The sequence below is a fragment of the Silene latifolia genome, chromosome 10 (genome assembly GCF_048544455.1).
Source record: "Silene latifolia isolate original U9 population chromosome 10, ASM4854445v1, whole genome shotgun sequence".
Classification (NCBI taxonomy): domain Eukaryota; kingdom Viridiplantae; phylum Streptophyta; class Magnoliopsida; order Caryophyllales; family Caryophyllaceae; genus Silene; species Silene latifolia.
The window spans coordinates 117,058,586-117,071,316 of NC_133535.1; the positions used below are offsets into that span (position 1 = coordinate 117,058,586).

General features: G+C 40.5%; 1 non-coding gene across 1 annotated transcript; it reads right to left on the reverse strand.

The window, feature by feature from the left end:
* Window positions 1–10,213: 10,213 nt before the first annotated feature.
* Window positions 10,214–10,320, reverse strand: LOC141610063 (small nucleolar RNA R71). Its single transcript, XR_012527957.1, has one exon. It is a non-coding gene; the product is annotated as a small nucleolar RNA R71 (small nucleolar RNA).
* Window positions 10,321–12,731: the final 2,411 nt, after the last annotated feature.

Below are 12,731 nucleotides of genomic sequence, written 5' to 3' on the forward strand. Positions count from 1 at the left end.
TCCCATTTAGTAAAACCAAATCGAAAATGAAAGTGAAGATAAAAGAGTCAAACACTAGACAAGCATAAGTGATGACAACTAGTGAAGACCGCTCCCAAGCCTCCGTATCTAAGCAAGCTAACCTGTCAAATCACTGCTCCCCATATGGGCGGAAATCACCATATGGTTCACCACAAATATTTAAAAACTAAAGTGTTAGCTTAATAATACAAATGCTCAATAAATGCTATTGAGAAAGACTAAATACACATTTGATAAATGCTAAGACAATCAACCATAAATCCAATAAGTGTATAAGATGCATGACAACCATCCTCCAAGTTTCTCACCTCCACATAACCGGTACTAGGGACACTCCCACGACACCACATACCAATGCTAGGTACTCGGAACACGTCCGTGGTACCGGGCCAGAGAGCGACTCGAGTCCCCTGCCAAACATCGTGCCTCAACCACACAAGTCTCTCCAAAACTCAAGTACTAAATGTGCACATCCCCCTTAGAGTGGGAAGCTCCAAGGGGTGACTCAAGCGGAAGACGGTTTCCCAACCGCCTTACGTCTGCACAACAACAATCAAGTATACTCCACCATCCTCCAACACCAATCAAATAACAAGCAACACAATTAATTTCCAACAAGAATAATCATGTAATTACACCAAACATAATATATATCACAATGCTCAATCCTTCATTAATTCACCTCTTTTCATGTAAGTGTTTTCTAACATGGTATAATGCATTCTAACCATTTATATGACAATTAAACATACTTACTCCTTCACCATATGCATCATCAACACAAGACCATATTATGTCACAAACCTTAATTACCAATAACATGTTATAATTCAACTACCATGAGATAAGTGTAATTAATGATAATAAATGCATAATTAAATACCCATATTATTATATCTAAGTATGGAAAACCATTTCTCAAGCTTATCTTCACAAAGCCTCAAGCTAAGGCCTAGAAATGCTCCTCAATGACGCTTCCTACACAAATTAATTACTACATTCATTACCATAACAACTATAATAAACATACTTATTAATCCCCTTAGTTACTCATAACCCTAATTAAATATGGGATAATCCACTAGGATAACTTACGGTTTACCAGGATAAGATTAAGGAAACAAAGTGTAAATCGACTTACAAATAATGTGGATGAACTAAGGAGGAAGGATGGCAAGAACTCTTTAATTGTGAAGGTTATATTTTTAGAGGATAAGTTTAGGTGGTTGTTCGTGAGTGTTTAGAGAGTGGTAGGATTAGGTTGGGGAGTGATTTTAGGTGGGGAAAATCCGAAAAGATAAGGTTCGAAAGCGATACATCACCAACCAAATCTCGCGTAAAACTGTACTAGAACGGGCACTCGATCGAGTGTCTGGTCTAGTCGATCGAGTGGGGCTCCACTCGGTCGAGTGACCGAGTTTTAGAAACTTCCACCCTCACACTAAATTCCATTCGGTTGAGTCGGCTCCACTCGGCCGAGTGGATGGTTTACTTGGTCAAGTGCTATTTTTATAAATGCGAGGTATTACAATCTTCCCCCCTTAAACAGTACTTCGTCCCCGAAGTTCACACCCAACACTTTAATTACCAAAAATTCAGTGTCCCTTAAAGCCCCAAGGGTGCATGGCGGTTTATCGAAATAACATGAGACTAGTACGGTATGACAAACTAAGGTGCTATGAGGTGCAGTGATGTCAACTTAAGAAAATAAAGAAGGAAAAAATTGTACTTCTTGTACTTGCGTAATACGCCCTACCCCCTAGAAAGACGGTTACGACCTCGTAACCAACACATACCTATGTGAAAAGGTGAGGGTATCCTTCTTTCATGGTTTACTCGGCTTCCCATGCGGCCTCCTCTACTAGATGGTTATACCACAATACTTTTACCAACACCGTCTCACTAAGTCTTGTCTTCCTTACCTTTCGGTCTAGGATCTCCTTGGGCGTTTCCACATATGTCAAAGCATCATCTGACTTGATCATATCCACCTCAAGTACATGTGAAGGCTCACTTATGTATTTACGCAATTGAGACACATGAAAGACGTGAACTCGGTCCAAGGCCAGGGGAAGTGCCAGACGGTAGGCCACTTCCCCGACTCTACTCAAAATCTCATAAGGACCAATGAACTTTTGGCTCAACTTGCCTCTTTTCCTAAATCTCATTACTCCCATCATGGGTGAAACCTTGAGAAACAACTTATCTCCCACCGAAAATTCAGTGTCACTTCTACTCAAGTCGGCATACCTCTTTTCTTATCTTGTGCCGCCCTCATCTTCTGTTGGATTAGATGGACTTGATCAATCATGTCTTGGATCATTTGAGGACCCAACAAGACGATTTCGGTGCTATCATCCTAATATATCGGGCTTCGACACTTCCTCCCATACAAGGCTTCAAACAGTGTCATGCCAATGCTAGCATGGTAGCTATTATTGTAAGAAAATTCGATCCAATGTAGCCTATCTTCCCAAGAACCCCCAAATTCCAAGATGCAAGCTCTCAACATGTCTTCCAACGTTTGGATGGTTCTCTCCGTTTGTCCATCCATTGCCGAGTGAAAAGCCGTACTCATCTTCAATTGAGTACCCAAGAAGCTTTGAAGCTCTTGCCAAAACCTTGAAATGAATCGTGAATCACGGTCCGACACAATATCTTTTGGAAATCCATGAAGCTTGACCACATACTTGCAATATGCAGCATTAGCTAACTCCACCTCGCTCCAACTGTCTTTCATTGCAATGAAATGAGCCGATTTGGTTAACCTATCCACAATAACCCAAATCATGTTATTCCCCTTTTGAGTTCCAGGTAAACCCACTACGAAATCCATATATATCGACTCCCACTTCCATTACGGCACTTCTAGTGGTTGAACTTTCCCTTGTGGTCTCTTGTATTTTCCCTTCACTCTTTGCCAAGTCAAGCATCTTGCCATAAATTCTGCCACTTCCCTCTTCATGTTTGACAACCAAAAGGTCTTCTTAAGGTCCTTGTATAACTTATCACCACCCAGGTGCACCGAGTAAGGTGTGTTATGAGCTTTATTCATGATGTTTTACTTAAGCTCTTCATAATTTGGTATGCACCATCTCCCTTTGAATCTAAGGTTTCCATCCCCATGCAACTCCAATCTTAAGGGCTATCCCCTTTCTAGAACTTCTTTCTACTATTGAATCTTCACATCACTTGCTTGCTTCTCCCGAATTTCCTCATATAACTCGGGTTCTAAGGTTAAATCTCGAATTGCCTCCTTTTTTCTTATCATGTGATTGCCCATCTTCTTCACTTCCTCTTTTAGTCTTAGCATGAATAAGGCGGTACACCAGGAATGCACCGATTTCCTACTCAAGGCATCAACCACCACGTTTGCTTTCCTTTCATGGTACACTATCTTCATGTCGTAATCCCCAATGAGTTCAATACATCTTCTTTGTTTCATGTTCAACTCCTTTTGGGTATAGATGTATTTCAAACTCTTGTGATCAGAAAACACCTTAAAGGTTGCTCCATACAAGTAGTGTCTCCAAATCTTCAAGGCAAAGACAACGGCTCCCAACTCTAGATCATGTGTTGGATAGTTCTCCTCGTAGGTCTTCAATTGTCGCTATGCATAAATAATAACTCTACCATTTTGCATAAGTACATATCCCAAACCATTGTTTGAAGCGTTGGTATACACCTCAAAATTCTCACTCCCTTTCGACAAGGCTAACACTGGGGCCGTGGTTAAGCGCTCCTTTAGGGTCAAGAAGGACGTCTCACAACTTTCGTACCACTTGAAACGGTTTTCCTTTCTCATCAATGACGTCAAACGTCTAGCGATCGTGGAGAAGTCTTTCAAGAATCGCCGATAATACCCGGCTAGACCTAGGAAACTTCGGATTTCCGTTACATTCTTGGGTGCCACCCATTTTGACACGGCTTTATCTTTGTAGGGTCTACGTCAACTCCTTCTTTTGATATCACATGGCCTAGCAAAGCTACTTTCTCCAACCAAAACTCACACTTACTAAACTTTGCATAAAGTTCATGCTCCCTTAAGGTTTGCAACACAATTCTCAAGTGCTCTTCGTGCTCCTCTGTGTTCTTAGAGTAGACTAAGATATCGTCTATGAACACTACCATGAACTTGTCCAAATACGGGTTAAACACTCTATTCATGAGATCCATGAATACAGCTGGGGCATTTTTTAACCCGAATGACATCACCACGAATTCATAATGTCCATATGTCGATCTAAATGCGGTCTTCGAAATGTCCTCATCCTTAATCTTTAATTGATGATAGCCCGACCACAAATCAATCTTTGAAAATACACCAGCTCCACTAAGTTGGTCGAATAGATCGTCGATCCTTGATAAAGGATACTTGTTCTTGACGGTGATGCTATTCAACTCCCTATAGTCGATACATAACCTTAAAGTCCCATCCTTCTTCTTCACAAATAGAACCGGTGCTCCCCATGGTGAAACGCTAGGTCTAATGTACCGCTTATCTGCCAATTCCCAAAGTTTCTTCTTCTATAACTCCTTTGGACCTATCCGGTATGGGGCCTTAGAGATTGGTCTCGTCCCCTGTTTCAAGTCCACTCCGAACCCTACTTCCCTTGGTGGAGGTAATCCGGGTAACTCCTCCGGAAACACATCCTCAAACTCCCTTACTATCGGTATTTCTTGAGATTGTGGTGTTTCCAAACTAGTATCCCAACCATGACAAAAAAAGCATAGGACAACCCTTCTTCAAACACGTCTTTAAGGTCATTACCGAAATGATTTTCACTTTGGGTTTTACCAAGTAACCCTTGTATGATACCCTATCACCTTTGGGTCCTCTCAATGTTATTTTCTTTTGATGGCAATTTATATTAGCTTTGTATTTACTTAGCCAATCCATTCCTAGGATCACTTCAAATCCCTCCAAAGGATATTCGAAAAGGTTTACCGGAAAGTTTGTTTCATTTACTAAAACCGACACCTCTTTATACACTTTTGAACACATGATATATTATCCCGAGGGTATGGACACGTCGTCATTGGCTAATTCACCTTCCCCTAACCTAGGGTCAACACATGACTCTAATACATGAACGAATGTGTGGCTCCCGAGTCAAATAAAATGAAACAAGGATGAGAATTAACAAGAAATGTACCGGAGACAACATGGACATCCACTTCGGCGCTTTTCTTGTCCATGGCAAAGAGCTTGCCACTAGCCTTGGGCTCTCCTTGCACCGATCTCGCCGATTTGGTTGGCCTAGCCCTCGAAGTGTTGCCTTCGGTGTAGCTTGTTTGCCTTGATGGTGCTCCCAGGTTGAAGTTTCGACGGTTTTTTTCACCATTGAAAGTTGGGTTGGCATTCCTCAGGTCGCTCCATGCCCAGAAGTTCTGGTTGCTTTCTTCGCTTTGGGAAGGGGTGTAGTAGGAATTTCCTTGCCCGAACCTCTTGTTGGACCCCTTTTGAGTGCTAGTACACTCATTCCTCTTGTGGCCGAGGCCATCGCAATTGTAGCACCTCAACCCATCCCCTTCACTAGCGGCTCTTCCTCCATAGCCGCCCAACCTCCCAAAGCTATTCACTTGCGATCCCCGTGAATTAGACTTGGCTTAATTAAAGGTAAGCTTCTTTGATTGGTTTCCCCCTCCTTCACTCTCGGTCTTCCTCTTTTCTCCGAACCTTTCCTTGGCATCCTTAGTCATATTGAGAAACCTCACCGCGTTTCCGGCTCTAGCATACACCTCCTTCACACTCTAAAACTCACCCGGTGGAAGTTTCTCCAAGATTTTCACGGTCAACCCTCCTTCAAACTTGAGATGTAACACCCCTAATTTTCGTAATATATTTCTTTAATTTTATTTTCCCATATTTCATATTTTTTCGGGAAAATATCCGTCTCTTTTCTTTTAGCTCGTTGGGTTCGAAAACGGTGAAGTCCCGTTCTTTTCTTGGGTTTCAGAGGATTTTGGATTATATGGGTGATTTTTGGGCCTAAGCTTGGAATAAACCCATGAGTTCTTGTATAAATAAGAAGGGAAACCAAACCCTTACTTTTCTTTTCTCAAAATTCTCACAAAACCCTAAACCTAGTTTTCTCTCCTTTCTTTTTCTCTAACTTGTGCCGCGCGAGATCTCGCCTAGGGTTTTATGCCGCCCTTTCGTTTCCTTCGTTCTTCATTGTTCTTCGTGCCTAGATCGGTCCTACTTCTTGGATATATCGATCTTCTTCGTAAGTTTTATGTTTTTTGCGTAGTTTTTATAGTTTATATTTATAGTTAGTATATATATTTATTAGATTCGTTCTTCTTTGGCACGTGTAAAACGACAATGAAGGTGTGGAAGTTGCTCCTGGAGAGGACGTTTATATCGTTGAAGACGATCTTTAGGGATATTTGTTTAATAAGGTAACTAGGTGTTTCTCTTTTAATTGTGTTTATACCAATTGATGTAATTAATGTGATTTAATGATTTTTTTGTATGATTGGTACATGTTTGATTGTTTATTATCATGTTCATTATGTTTTCGCATGCTGGTATATGTTTTAATGTATTAATTATATATCATATGTTGTTTATGCGTTAAATATGGGTATTATGAACGCAATTAGGGTTTATGAATGAACCCTAGTGGCGGCATGATAAGCGGCCAAGAGTGCTTTCCAAAGTTATAGCTAAAGTTAGTATAACCTTGATGATGATTCGAGTGTTATAGCTAACGTTAGTACAACTTTGGCTTGTTGCTCTAGTTATGGCGGTTTGAGTTATAATCTTGGAAATCTGAATCCAGGTTATAGCTGTCTACTATAACATTGAAGTGCGAGTTAAGCTTATAGTTGGAACTAACGTACCCTGAGATTTATGGCTCAAGGTTATGGTTTGAACTAGTATAACTTTGAGCTTCGTGTCAAGGTTATGGTTGAGGTGAGTACAACTTCAAGTTATATATATATTGAAGTTATAGTAGTCGAGGTTAGTATAACCTCACATCCAGAGTTCATGTTAGGACTAAGGTTACTGTACCTTTGTTGTTTACGCTTGCTTCACATGTTGTGTTGTGTTCAGTTATTGTATGACAATGTGTGCATGTGTCGTTGGTTACTCTTGTTCATATGATAAGTAGGGTAGTCCGTTATACTATCTTGTGAATTGAGCCGTGATGTTGTTCACGCGTGTTGGTAAAGTTAGTTATACTGTGCATTTGTTTGTTGGCTGGTTGAATAGGTGATGGTAGTATCAGTTATATATTATCGGAATGAACAAACGCCATCCGTTGATGCGGGATTTATTTTGGTCTATGTTTGGGGGTGGCCAGAGTATTCAGTTATACGCTTTAGGTCCCGAGTGTTATTCGGTGTACAGTTATTGCATCGAGGGGCTGACCAGGTCTTAGGCATATAGGCAGTGGTGATACTCTATACATAGTACCGTGGAGGCAGTGGTGATACGCTCCACACTGATGGAGGTAATGGTGATACGCTCCGTCAGTCAGAGGCAGTGGTGATAAGCTCTGACAAGTTAGAGGCAGTGGTGATATGTTCTAACGGGCGATCGCTCTATTCGTTATGCTTTGTTTCTAGCTTTGTGCCTTCTGTTGCTGTGGATTATGTGTTACCGTATTCGATATGCTTTGATGTTAGCATTATTCCTTAAGTTGTTATCGGTCGTGTGCTATAGTGGTTATAAGTGTACATGGTCTAGTTCTTGCATATGGTTTAGGTTTGCATGTGATGTGACCATAATTGGCGCATATTTAGCCCCCGAATTACCATTGTTTCCATGCTTTTTAGTGCCTATTTGGGTCATTTCTTATCTTTAGTTCTTTGTTTTGCATATTCTTTGAGATTTTGATCCCTTGGTAGGAAAGGAGTAAGAATCTTGCATTTTCATGGCAAAACAAGGCTAAATTGATTGTATTCAATGACCAAGCATCAAGAAGAGACAAGACTAGAAGGCCTTTGTACATATCATAGTAGAAGAGCAATGTTGAGAAAGGATCCTTGCGTCCCCAAGGAAACCCCCAAGGAATTTATGAAGAAAAGGGAAGAAAAGAAGAAGAATTGACGCTGACCAACAATCCGAACGGATTGCAGACAATCCGTCCGTCCAGCCAGCACAATCCGAGCGTCCCTCCTTGGAATCCGCTCGGATTCCCCCTCAACAATCCGAGCGTCCCTCTCCTGAATCCGCTCGGATTGCACCGCCCAAATCCGGCCGTCCCGACTCTAATCCGCACGGATCTCGAAGACAAAGACGGATTTCATTCTTCAAGCTACGAAAAGAGAAGCCCTTCTCTCAGAAAATACCGGCTCCTCCTTGCTCAACTTAAAAAGTGTAATTACTAGTTTAGCCCTTAGTTAACCCTAATGCATCCTCCCTAATTTTCACTATAAATACCCCATTAGTCTAATTAGAGGAGCATGTTCTTCTTATCAATAATTAGTGTAGTTAATATCAATCAAATCTCTCTTCAATATTGTAATCAAGTATTAATCAAGTTTTAATCCAAGTTTTAGTTCTTTAATCTCTCTCTTGTTCTTCCTTTATTTTGGGTAATTGAAGATTATTTGGGTTATTATTGGGAGATTGACAACCTCTCAATCTAGGATTCAAGTACTTCTATTATTCTTGCTTTATTATTGGAATCATTAGTAGGTATAATCTCTTAATCCCTTTTTAATTATTGTTAATTACTTTCATTTATTCATCATGTTTCATATTGTTGGTATGATTGACAACCTTGCTAGCATGATCAACATGATAATGAGTGAGTAGTCTCTTAGCTAGGGTTTAATGGGTGATTAGGGGAAACCAACATGGGGAATGATTCATGCTTAAATCAATATGCTTTCATATCTTATTTGCTTGCTTGTTTTGATCTTAATACATGCACATGTTATATTTGATGAAATGCTAAGCCTATGAATCATTGCATTTACTATCATCTTCTATCTTTTCAATGAGACTTGTAAGACATAACCCAACTCGAGTCTTGTTAGACCATGAATGTGTTGAGTAGGAAAGATTAAGTCGACTTGTAGGTGTTGTACAATCTAATCGATTCGGCTCCGGACCCAAACTTTCCTAGGATTGTAAGATATAACCCAACTCAATCCATCACAACAATAATTGCTTGCTTATAATTTGAGAACATGTTTGTATGATCATATCCCATGATTCCCCTATGACCCCATGACACCCTAGTGCTTTTAATCAATTGTTTACACCCCTTTTTATTCATCTTGCTTGTTTATTTTCATTGTTATTCTAGTTTAGTAACCTTCTACATCAACCCAATTTGTGACACCCCTAGACACTACTAGTTACAATAGAATTCTCATTTCAATACCCGTCCCTTGGGATCCGACCTTTACTTGCCTCTTTACTAATTGTAGAGTTGTTTGTGAAGTATAAATTGTGTTTTGTATCGACCATTGACCAACGACCACATATGCTTAATTGTGAACACGAAATGGCCTCGATCAAAAATGGCGCCGCCGTTGCGGGACGGTGTTTAATTGATTTAAGATTTCTTTTATTGTTATTAGTTGTGTCTTTTTCACCTTGGGAAGTAAAACTCCTCAAGGTTTGTTCTAATTGTTTTCGAGTTGTTTGATATTTTGCATGTCTAGAAGGTTACAAAGTGATTTGTTACCTTTTGACCGTGAAATCGAAAGAACCTTGACGAATAATAGGAGACTTGTTAGGAGGAATTTGAGAGGTGTTGGTGAAGTTGTTCAACCCACTAGTGAGTTTGTCAATCCTTTCGCAATAGAAGGAGAAGAAAACCCATTACACAATATCCCACAAAATCCACCTACAATGCCTAAATTCTCGTCACACTCTATACCCACCGAGGAGAATCTACCAAATGGTACTCCTACACCGCAACATCTCACCGGTTATTTTATTGCCAAGTCCGCCTTCATCCAACTAGTTGAGAGGAGCCAATTCGGGGGAATGCCTAGTGAGGACCCTCATTCTCATATGGAAACCTTTTGCGATTATTGTGATGCTATCTCTCAAACGGGCGTGACTCAAGACCAAATTAGATGGGTCTTATTTCCTTTTTCGTTAATCGGCACCGCAAAGCAATGGTTGAAGGGCCTTGATAAGGCCACCCTTGGAATAGATTCTTGGAAGAAGTTAGCTCTAGCTTTCTACAAAAAATTCTACCCACCGGAAAAGACTAACATGCTAAGAGCTCAAATTACGGGTTTTAAGCAAAGGGATGAAGAATCTTTGTATGAAGCTTGGGAGCGGTTCAAAGGTGTTTGTCGCTCATGTCCTCACCATGGACTTAGCGAATGGTTTTTAGTGCAACAATTTTGGAATGGTTTATATGAAGATTCAAGGAACATTCTCAATATGGGATCAAATGGAATGTTCACCGAAGTTGATGACAATCAAACATGGAACAAGATTGAGGAAATGGCGGTCCATAATTCACAATATAGTAGACCTCGCAAGGCTACTAGAGGAGGAAAGCATGAAGTGGACTCCGTTACTCAATTGGGTGCTCAACTTAGTGCTCACATTGACACAATCAACTTGAAGTTTGAACAAGCTATGGCTAGACTTGAGGAAAACTCGAAGTCATCAAAGCATCATGTCAATGCCATGACGGCATCCTCATCAATCCCAAGTGGGATATGTGAGAATTGTGGAACTTTGGGACATGACCCAAGTGAGTGTAGGGGAACAACCGAACAAGTTAATGCTTTCCAAGCTTACAAAAGTGGTACCCCTTATTCAAATTTTTACAATGAAAACACCAAGTTCCATCCAAATCTCTCATACAAAAGCCAAAATGTTCAAAACCCTCAAACAACATACACTCCACCACCCATGAGAAATCAAAATCAAAGACCCTTTTACAATCAAAACCAAGGTTACCAAAATCAAAATCCATACAATCACCAAAATGACCAAGGTTTTGATGTCCAAAAAGCGGTCCTCCAAATGCAAAAGAATCAACAAGAATTTTTCACCCAAATGCAAAAAGATAGCCAAGCAAAAGACACCACCATCAACAACATTCTAGCTCACACCAAGATGTTGGAAACACAATTGACTCAACTAGCATCTTCAAGCTCACAAAGACAAAAGGGGCAATTACCACCTCAAAGTAATCCCCCTAGACATGAAACGGTTAGTGCCATTCACTTGAGAAGTGGTACAAGATATGAAGCACCGAAGGAGCAAGTTGAGAATGAAGTTGTGAAAGCTAGTGAAAAGGAAGAAATTGTGCAAAGCCCCAAAGAAGGGGAATCATCAAAAGAAGAAAGTTTAAAGAAAAATGAAGACAAAGCCAAAGAAAAGGAGCCCATTGTGATTAGACTTCCTTTTCCAAGTCGTCAAGCCAAGCCCAAATTTGATGATCAACTTGGAAAGTTCATGGAAATTGGGAAGAACTTAGAAGTCTCAATTCCTTTCACGGAATTAATCAATCACGTACCGGCCTATGCAAAATACATGAAAGATATCATCACAAAGAAGAAGTCGATCCGGAAACTTGAGACTATCGCCTTCACTAAGGTGAGTAGTGCAATACTTCAAGGGAGTTCACCTCCAAAGTTAAAGGATCCGGGAAGCTTCTCAATACCGTGTACCATTGGCGACACGACGATCAACAAAGCCTTCTGTGATCTAGGGGCTAGTGTGAGTGTCATGCCATACTCGGTGAGTAAAAGGTTGGGAATGGGAGAGCTTAAATGCACCAATATCACACTTCAAATGGCCGATAGATCGACGAAGACACCATTAGGGATATGGGAAGATGTCCCCGTGCGAATTGGGAAGTTTTTCATCCCGGTAGACTTTGTCATTGTTGATATGGAGGAAGATTCCAACATTCCAATCATCTTAGGAAGACCTTTCCTACACACCGCGGGTGCGGTGATTTATGTGAAACATGGAGAGCTCACTCTAGAAGTGGGAGATGAAAGCATAACTTTTAATCTTGACAAAACCATGAGAGCTCCTCGTTTACATGAGCCATGTTTCATGATTGATCATTATAGCCGGAAAGATGAAAGGAAGAAATCGGAACTCCAATGGAGGAAGAAAATTGAAGATGCTCCATTCAAAGAGCAAGTGAATTGTGACAAGGAGAGCTTGCAAAGCTCATCAAAATCAACCAAGGAAGAAGAGGATGGCCTCATTGGCCAAGAAAAGAAATTGGGAGAGTTGTCTCCATCTAAGCAAGAGATTTTCAATGATCAACTCAATGAAGTTTGTGGTCTTTGGGACGACGAATTTGAAGGGATTTTTAATCCCTACATTGGGCATGCCATCGATCATGATCAACAACAAGGGGCACGGTCTATTGAGGACCTCTACCATAATAATGAACAAGCTTTTGATTACTTCTTCAAGGTGTTGAGCAACATCAACAACACCTTGAACATGACCCCTTGACATCTCATTAAGAATGAGAGTTTGGTGGAGTCCTCCCTAAACCACCACTTGTAAATATTTCTAACTCCCTAACTTACATTTCAATTCTTGTATTGCATTTTTGTCATTTTTGGATTTTTATTTACTTTGATCAAAATAATTGTCATGTAAGAGAGAAGTGAGGGAGGGACTAACGATTTCAATTGATGTGTAGTGCTTTACCTTAGTGTGGGGATGGGAATTGCCTAGGCTATCCATGCCTTAGTAATGCCCCCACAACGAAGAACACAAGAAATGAAGAAGAATGGAAGAA